Source organism: Rutilus rutilus (genome assembly GCF_951802725.1).
Source record: "Rutilus rutilus genome assembly, chromosome: 7".
Taxonomy (NCBI): Eukaryota; Metazoa; Chordata; class Actinopteri; order Cypriniformes; family Leuciscidae; genus Rutilus; species Rutilus rutilus.
Genome location: NC_140221.1, coordinates 35,947,446 through 35,957,937, shown reverse-complemented (window position 1 = coordinate 35,957,937; position 10,492 = coordinate 35,947,446).

Sequence of the window (10,492 nt, the reverse complement as noted above, 5' to 3'; positions counted from 1 at the left end):
CCCTCGCACATATTAATAAAAATAAATAGACACGGTGGTAAAAGGTCGGAAGACCAAAGTTTCATGTGTAAATACAGTAACACCACTGCGATACATCCATATGAAGACGTTGTTCTGCAGGTTCGTCGTCTTCATTTTCATCTCGCTCCGACTCTGGCTCTGGCTCGAACATGTAAGGCTGGCTGGACAAGTCTTCCGTTGTTGATATTTTGTTAATAACGTGTGAATAATTTTTTTCTGTGCCGCTAGATAATCGTATCTCTGCTATCAAACTACAAAAATGGCCGAACGGGGTGGAGTTGAACCAAGTGTCACCTCTGCAACCTGGAGAGGGGGCGGGGTATGAAGTGTCTCAATTGTATTTAAAGAGACCGCACCAAAACGAGTTGCTCTGAGACGCACATCAGAAAAGGGGTAGAAAAGGGGCCTGTGGAGCTATAATAATGAGGAATTCAGACCCAAGCATTGCAGTTCCGCTTTATATAGACTACAAATGTATGATTTATATGTAAAAAGGAACGATTTAAAAGCATGATATGTCTCCTTTAAGACGAAAAGACAAAAGATGAAAACTGTTGAGAAATTCTTTTTATTATTATTGAATAGGACCATACAAGTTGGAATTTGGACTACATATTCGCAAATATTCTATAGAAAATGAAACTCCCCATGGTAGCATATGCAGTTCAATACTGTTTAATATATTGATTGATATATCTATTCACAAATTGACATGGGATTAGGGAGCTCATTAGAAATTAAATAGTGAAAAGCCTGCAGGGGGCAGTATAAGGTAGAAAACTGGGCAAATGCATGGGTGTTTTTTTTGTTGTTTTTTTTGTTGCAAAAGAAAGCATGTAATTTGTTTCACAAAAAGGGAAAAAATTATTGTGAATTGGGCATACAACACTAAATCAAAGTTTATATAAAATATGGAAACACGAAACAGGTAATTGCGATAAATGTGGACATCCAGAAACAGCAAATAATGCTATCATATAGGCCTACATAACTACAAGTCAAGCTGCAATACCAAAAACGAACACATGGAGATGCCAAACAGACCACCACTATACCAGCCATTTTAACCTTGCTCACTAGTGAGGCTGATTCATTCAGAATAATTAAACACAAATAATAATAAAAAGCATTCTGAACGCAAGGTCTTTAGTTAAACTTAACTAAAGTTAAACTAAGCGCATTTTAGTTCAACTTAATTTAACTTGAGTGCTGCGTTTTGAGAACGCTGTGGTGCGTTTACACGGAAAAACAATGGAAAAGTAGCAGAGTGAAATGGAAAAACACGTTATGTGAACAGCAGCCCCTAATGCCGATGAATGCTTTAATCAAGACTATAATCATGAAAGAAACAGGCTTGTATGTAGTTCCAAGAACTCTCAACTTTACTTCTCCATCTCCCCGCAACCACTCCAACAACAACAACAGAGAAGAGGAAGGCTGCAGACATATGGCCCAGGCCACTGTTGTTCCTTATGCGTCCAGTAGGGGGAGGCTGTACAGAGGCACTGGTTCCAACATGGCCATAATCTAGCCAGCCCAGCATGCACACCTTCACTCAATTAATTAACTAAAATTATTCATACCCTTGGTATTTTTTATAGTATTTTTGAGTTGTCTTCTGTAATTAATGAGTTTTATAATGCCGCCATATATTTAATATGTGACAATCAACTGAAAGAATAACAACAGGTGATATTTCAAGAAATATGTTATTTCATGGCTATTTTATTGACCAATATAAGGCCCGCTAAATTGGCCCAATTGCCGGTTCGCCAATATACGGGGAAGGAATCACGTGCTCTGTCCTCACTCATGCAAAGTATTGGTTGATTAAATTTGTAATACATTAATCATATGTATTTACTCGTTAATTCATCTGACTCCATAAATGAAAGGTTTTAATAATATCTGTGCCTCACTAAAAGTGAGCGAATGTTTGACTGTTCCTTTTAACCATTAAATGAACAATGTCAAAATCAGTTAGAATAATCACATGTAACAATTTATTATGTCAGGTAAATGTATCATGCCAATTTCATAATCAATTCAAAGATAATCGATACAAAACATCAAATGCTCTGGAATAGAGAGAAGATGTAAACCCAACTTTAAGAAATACGTGAGGCTGAGAGATTTCTTTCTCTCAGCCTCACGGGCCGATCTGAAGTACAGAAAAGGCCCCGAACTCTCTGCTGCATCTCCTTATATACACAAACCTTTCACAAGGAAACATGTACTAACAAAAGAAATTTGCATGCAGTGGTCGCACCTTCATGGGGGTGGGTGACCATTTGCTTGAGAGACCACCTTCCTTTGTAAGTCAGTTATCCATAAACTCTTAAAACCTTATTACCTTTTATTTTATCTATCTGGATATGAGATATCTGTACCACTCACTTTGAGACCTTTCAAATGACACCAAAAACATAACCGTCAATGATAAACATTCACATTAAACCATATTCTTGTGTGAGTTCTTAGTAGTTTGCGGAAGTGAGGTCGTATGGGGGAGGTCAAATGGTAATTAGCCCTTTGTCTCAGACCAGGGCCTCAACCAGTATTTTCAGTCTTACAGATTCCCTCCTTGATCCCGTGGGTCACATTCTGATGAACACTTACGGGGTCACAGTAAGACGTTTGTTATAATCCTTGAAGATGTAGCACAAAAATTGTCTTTGCAATGTTGGCATCTGTAGAAGCTCAATGGGCTGTGTTCACCTGCAGAACACCTGTTCTCACCAGGTGTATAGCTTGAGTCCAGCAGGTGGATGGATGCGTTCAGGTTCTCTTCCCGTACTCCTGTGACGTGAGCAAAGTTCATAGAGTCAATCTGGACCTCTTGTGACTTGATCAGTTGACGTGTCATTCCTTCATGGAGAAACTTCCGCTTCCCTGGCACCTTCTCCACGATGATGATCTGACCCTCCTTGACCCACCCTGTCACCTCCAGCGGTACGGTGGTCTGGGCAGACCTCAGTGGATGAAGGTGTTCTCCTTTGACACCTGAAAAGCATCTTAAATGTCCGCTTCACGATCGAGCACATATATGAACTTACAGTCGTAAGGAAATGCATAGGAACGCATAATGCAATAAAGCAAAATCATGTCATGTTCAATGTAAAATACCATGTTCATGTCAGCAAATGTGAGTGGTACATTTGGTCTCATTAATTACCTGATTTTTAATTACCATGTCAATAATACTCCTATAGAGGGTCAAGGAAGGACAAAGGAAGATCTTACAAGCTCTTACCCTGTTCTTAGAAACATTTAAATAAATGACATTCTAACAAAACAACCAGTGCTAGGTTAAAACAACATTTCATGAAGAGTGTCAGCTAAATTTTGGTGTAACCAAACATAGGGATTCAATTGAATTGATGTCCAAAAACATTGTTGCGAGTAAAATGGACAATATACAAATAAGCAGAAATCAAAATAAGTTTCAGAAATTAAAATTAAAATAAGTTTCAGAAATTAAAATCAAAATAAGTTTCAGAAATGTTTTTCTGAATTACTCAAAGGAGAAATATGCAGAAATCAAAATAGGTTTCAGAAATGCAGCAAGAGGTCGGTGTAAACCAATCAATGGTTTTGTGTGTTTGTGTGAGTATTTTTTAGAATGTCAGTGTGTTTTTGTGTGTGTGTGTCTGTGAGAGAGAGTGTTTGAGAGTGTGTGTGTGTATTGATCTGGCTAAGTCACAGTCGATGACAGAGTTGAATTGTACATTTTTGTACTTGATTGAATTGGTCTCACTTCAGATTTATCCATTTTAATTATGTTTCTGTTATTAGTGGTATGTTGAGAAATCAGGGGCCCTCTGATCTTCCAACTCCCACCAACAGTCATAGAGTTTGAAATTTAATGGCAGGTCTGCCTTAGAATTTGTCTTGATTTGTGACTGTAGCCATTCAGTTGTTCATGTGTGTTACATTAGTTGGCAGTTTGTTGTGAATAGCGTATGCTATTCTCTGTGTCTCTGTTAGACCATGGTCATGAGATCAGCTCCATCCTGTGTGTGTGAAGCTATCTGGATCTGTTAGTGTGAAGATGACACATCTTCGTCTGATGTGCAGTGTTCAGCCTGGATAGACCATCTACCCCAGGTGATGATGCTGTGAGGGTATAGTGATGGAGGGGTGTGTTCAGTGTTCATGTCTAGGAGATGGGTGGAATCTAATCTATAACAATTGTGTTGCAAATTTAAACTGGGAGGCCATATTTATGCAGTAATGTAATAGTGTGACGTGTGAAAAGGCCTTTTATAATGTCTTTTCACCCATCTCCCGAGTCTCAGGTTATGTTCTAACAATTCCGCTGTCCTGGATTTGCTCCAGGTGGGCTCCACCATTTTGCAGAAGTAGCCTAAGCCTGAGACAGAAAACAGAGGAGAGCGAATCACAGATAATTCCAATATTTCAAAAGCATTAAATTCAGACGTGTAGAATTCTTTTACTTGTTCCATTATCATGTCAGTAGCAATTTTAATTCCAGATGTCACATGAAACCGAGTTTCATTGACCACGTCTGAATTGTTGCTGTTGTTTCAGTGTGTTGTGACACCTGAAGCTGCTTTCTCAGTTCAGCCTTCAGTCCGCTAAAAAACTGTGGTACTTCTGTCTGCTGTTTAGCATTTCACACCCTCCTCGTAAATTTACTTAATTTCAACCTCCTCGTAAATTTACTTCTCTGATTAGATTACATTTTAGTTGTTGCACAATTTGGTTTGCTATTACCTGTGCCACACAATTCTAGCCGTGTTTTCTAACGGTGAAAAATAAAGGCATACCCCGCCCCTTTTTGGCACTGGGTAGCACACAAATGAAATTCTGTTTCAGAAATTCAATTTTAATGACGAAAGTCACAATTCTCCAATTATTGTCCTGCTCGGCGAGTGTAATATAATGTTTATTATAATTCAAGTTATAATATAATTATATTCTTTAACAATACAAGTCAAATTATATTGTTTTCAGTCTCTGAAGAGTCTCTGGAACAACTTAACGCCTGGTCAAATCTCTGCTTGTTCTCATGTCAATACATTTGAATATTAAAAGGCTTTTTGGCTCAGGGCTGATAAGATGTACATTCGCTGTTTTTCTTTTTTCCTTTGCTAGGTTTTAAATACCTTTTCTTCTCATTTAGTCTTTTTAAATGGCCATTATAACGTTTGATTCTTCTATTTACTCTTACTTTATATTTTCCGTTTATAGATCAGGGAAACTATATCGCTTTGCAGTCCTTCTCCTAAGGATGCACGACACAATCTCGCCAGTCTGATTCTCAAAACAGAGGTAATTGGCTAAATATCTGATATTTGCCGTATTCACACGTACAAAATAACAGACACTTACATAGCCCCCTTGAATGCCACCTCAGGAACTTAATCAAATTGTTTCACTTTAGTAGAGGTCATGACCACCATAAAAGACGTCAGTCGATCAACTTACTTTTCTTAAAATGGCTTTGGTTTAGTCAAGGCCGTGGTAGAACCACGTACACGTATCTAAAGGAACATTTAAATGAGAACAGAGGTTATGGAACGCACCCGAATCCAGGTTGATCAAATAGCATTCGCTAATTCTGGACGGAAATAACTCGCCCCCCTCATTCAAGTACACTTGAATCTGATATCAGTATTAGTCGTCACTAATGTCTAGCGCAGGCTTGTGGAAATATACGAATCCGGTAATCTATTTTGGAAAATAACAAATCTCAGAGTAATTCAGAATACATTCAAGCATAACAATATTTAGTTCTCTGAAGCCTTAAATATAAAAAGGTTTTTGTTTCAGGATTAATGAGATGCATTCGTTTCTGATTTTCAGATTTCTTTGTGAATCACATTATAGCCACCAAATTTAGCATAGACACATGTGTTTAATTCAGTTTACACAGGACACATGGCCTAGAATACAACATCTACAACCTTTTACCTAAGTGTTCCAAATACACCCACAGCCAAGCAATAGAATACAACATCTATATCACCTTTGCCTAAGTGTTTCAACTACACTTACAGTAAAGTAATCCTGTGTTTAAAGAATAAACTTTAAATTAGCCTATGTGCATGTTGTAGCACAAACTACCAAATTGTGTTCTATGTGCACAATGTGTTAAGCACAATTTCAAATTAGAAAATTCACAGAATTAATGCATACTTTTTAATCCCATCGTGTTAAAGTTTTAGCATTTAGCATTAGCCTTGAGTGCAGCATGGCTTTAGCATTTAGCGTAGCCTTGAGCGTTTTGAAAGCAACATGGACAATAGCATTTAGCATTAGCCTTGAGTGCAGAATGGCTTTAGCATTTAGCGTAGCCTTGAGCGTTTCGAAAGCAACATGGACAATAGCATTTAGCATTAGCCTTGAGCGCAGCATGGCTTTAGCATTGACAATAGCATTTAGCATTATCCTTGATATTTGAGTTTTAGCCTGTACATCATATCATCCTGTTTTCCCAAAATTTTCTTTCCATAAACAATGCATCGATCTGCCTTTTTATTTATAAAATCACGTGTTTTCCGATTGTTTACAAACTTGTTGAATGTAAGTAACCAAACAGTTAACTGGTCCCATTGACTTCCATAGTATTTTTTTTCCCTACTATGGAAGTCAGTGGGACCAGTTAACTGTTTGGTTACTGACATTCTTCGAAATATCTTCCTTTGTGTTCAGCAGAAGAAAGAAATTCATACAGGTTTGAAACAACTTGAGGGTGAGTATATGATTACAGAATTTTCATTTTAAAGTGAACTATCCCTTTAAAGCTTTGATCCCTTAATTAATACTTTACAGAGCATGTGTGACTATTTAACATTCTTAGGCCTAAATTAATTAGGCATGAGAATGTTAAATTGATTGTCAATGATTATGGTCACTGGATTATGAAAACCATGTGCACTTTCACAAAAGAAGTTTTTCTTTTTCTGAGATTAGGAATAGGATTAATTTTGAACAGGCTCAAAAGAGAATCTTTGGCCATATCTATTGATATGCAAATAAGGTTTACACAACACATATGTGGGTTGTGGATAGCAAGCAACTAATAGATATTGGATTCAATGAAAGTTCCACCAAAGTAGGGGTTTTTTTTATGAAAAAAAAAAATAATAATAATAATAAAGTATTGATTTTTCCAAGGGGTATGAATAATTTTGAGCACAACTGTATATATATATATATATACACACACACATACACAGTATTTTGTAAATAAAGTGAACCTCAAGCTCAGTGTATGTTACAAGGGAACCAAATCGGACCAAAGACTAAAAGCAAATGGCATCAGAGCCATCATAAAATTTGCCGTTTTCATGACAATCAGCTCGTGACTTGTTTTCCATTGACTGTGAATGATAATATGATTGTTGTGTAAATATGTTTACACAACCTTTTTTCTTTGTTTGTACTGTACATTTTTGTTGTCCGATCGAACAAAACCTTTTCAATATTTCACTTCTCACAAGTGTGGATGACGAGGCATGTGTTTATACTTAAAAGGCTTTTGGGTTTGGATGGTTATTTGCGTCCAGGGAGTTTCAGATGTTTGGGTAAACAGCTGCAGCTCTCAGGGTTCTCAAGCCCATCAAGGACACGGTAGTGGACACTGTTGTCAGCTGAAGGTTAAAATCTTTCCTGTTGGCCTTCAGAAAGCCTCTGGAGCTGAAAACTTGACATGTTTTTGTTAGTATGTCTCCCAAAAAGTCTGATTATAAACCACTTTTACCTTCCATATTCTCATTAAAAGGTTTTAGCTGCCTGTGCAATACAATCAAAGAGAAGGTTTTTCTTGGAAATCCTGTGGTATAGTTTCTAGTACACTTATCTCTCTTTCTCTCAGTGTCAAGGTTTTTGCTTTGAAAAGCATTAAATTTAATTTAATAAAAAAGAATAAAAAAGCATTATATATTTATAATATTTAATAAATAAAAAATTCTGTTTCACATTCACATCAAATTCCAGACAGAGCTGAGTGACTGGGGAAAATTTCCCAGAAAATGTATATTAAATTAATTAACTAATTAAAATGAAAGGAATACCAAAAAGAAATAAAATCAGTATTGTAAATGTGCAGATATGACAAAGAATAATTTCAGGATCTCACATCTTGAGGGTGAGATGGAGGCTAATACGCCAATTAACTTTTCTATACAACTAAACACGAATCATTGTAGCTCACTACCATCTGTTAATACTTTATGGAATAATTACCATGCAAATGTTTACCTGCCCTCTGAGTCCTTCTGGTAGAACTGAGAGTTATCTGTTGCTATGATGGATTTCTGTCGTTTGGATTGCAGAGAGTTCAATTTGTATGACTAAAAAGTGCCAAGTATTGCAGTTTTTTCAGCTTTAAAATTACACAACCTGGCCATGGAAAAGCTGTTTAAATCTTCCCTTAAAACGCTATTGATCTTTAGTATTAAAATAAAGTGTTTGTTCAAATGTAACTTAGCCTGAAAAAAGTTTTCAGTCAGAAAAATGTTTGTGCTTTTTTTGTCTGTGCTGGGTTGGACAATAAAGTGAATTTACTAATCTATTAAACTAAACTATTATTATACTAAATTATTTTTTAGAAAATGGACAGTCCTTGATTATGATTGGTTGAGCCGCTTTCAACTTTGAAGCCAATGGAGTGAGGAGGCTTCAAGAGGAGCTGTGAGCGAGGATGCACACAGGTGTATCGTGCATCCTTGCTCATAGCTCCAGAAGCCACCTATGCGGAAGTCTTAGAAACCTCATGCAAGTCCTCCTTCACATCTGTCACATTAATACATTTAATTTATGCTTTTCCTTTGCATTTTAAATAAACCATACATCTCACATATTTCAAAAGGGCATCTTGCGTTATTAAGAATTTCTTAAATAACCAAACTTCAACAAAATAAAGGCAGATCTGTTGATTGCAGCTGATGATGCTTTGAGGTGATGCTTGAGTGATCAAGAATATTCCCAATATACAAATAAGCTTTCCTTCAATTTTCTTGCAGGCTTTCCTCGCATCCTAGGTGGGGTGGAGCTGAGATGCGAGGAAAGGAAACAAGGATGCACAAATTAGAAATGAAAAGCACCCACTATGTTCCCATAACAGAAGTTCTACCAGAAAGACTTGGGAGAATTAATACTGTGACGATGAAAATTTCTTTAAGAGCTCAGCAAACAATCAAGTTCTTTGGCGTAGGCCCTGTCCGTAACTCGCATTCCGAGTACGGAATCTGCATATCCTGCCTGAAGACGAAGGCAGGGGCGCAGCCCACCCCCTGCGAAGTAAGGAAGGGGGCCATCTGGTGGTGGTGGGGTGGAAGAAGGAAGGGGACATCCTGGCGTCTTCAGGATGGAGGGGAGAGCCCGTCTGGAGGTGTTGGGGAGGATGGAGGGGAGGACCCAACATAGTGGTGTTGGGGGGGGGGGGGGTGGAGGAAAGGTCCCGTCTTGGTGGTGGTTGGGGAGGATGGAGGTGGTTGAAACGACAGCATCTGCGAACTCAGACATGTGTAAGTACCACCCTTTTATACTGGCTATTAGGATATGATTGGATAGATGAGAAGGTAATAAGTGACATAAACGATTGAGTCTTCCTGGCAGAACTTGCGCTAGGCTTCATTTCTGAAACATGAAACATAAATTCCATGAGGCGACTCACTACACATAATGACATCTATCTAGATAGATAAAGTTGGGTTAAGCCCAGGTTTGCCTTTTGGTTTGAATTTGAAATTTGTAGTGATCGAAACCCGGACGGTTTTTAAATGGCCAGTGCTGATAGAGAGTGTGTGATAGGTGGCTGATGTAATATGTATGTATATCAGAAACTTAAGGCCACATTTCGATCCAAATCCCTAATCTCTATTCTTAAGGCCCCAAATATATTTAGGGTAAAATTGAAGAACAAATGAGTGTGATATGATATCATTTTCAAACAAAATCTGGAACACAACTTAAAACACATTCAAACGGCCATTGATGCATGACGATGATGTATTTTCTTTGACCTGGATATCTTTTCTGATTCTTCTATTCACTTAGTCTATCAAGGTCAGATATGAGAACCCAGCGTGGGTTGCATTGAAATATTTGGTATACAAACAGTAAACAAAAAGCTCAAGAAAAAAATGCGGAGGGTATATGAGGGCCTTTAGTCTGAGCTCTGATCATGATCTAACCTCATCTGATCTCTAGATTAACATCTGAGTCTGCACCCTGACCCAGCATTGCAAGAGACAGTCTTGTTTCTCCATTGAAACACATTCAATGGCAGGTCAAAAACTACATTTTAAAGTAAATCAAGAAAATATGTGTTTGTATTGTGCCTGCCAAGCGGGTTTATTTTTCATGACCTTTAATGCCAAGGCTTCTCTCTCTCCTTTTCTCTGTGTGTTTAACCTTGCCCACCTCAGGGTTGGCCTTCTCCATGGAGCTTGCAGCTTTGTCCTTGAAACAAAGAACATCCCAAAACTAGATGCAGAGC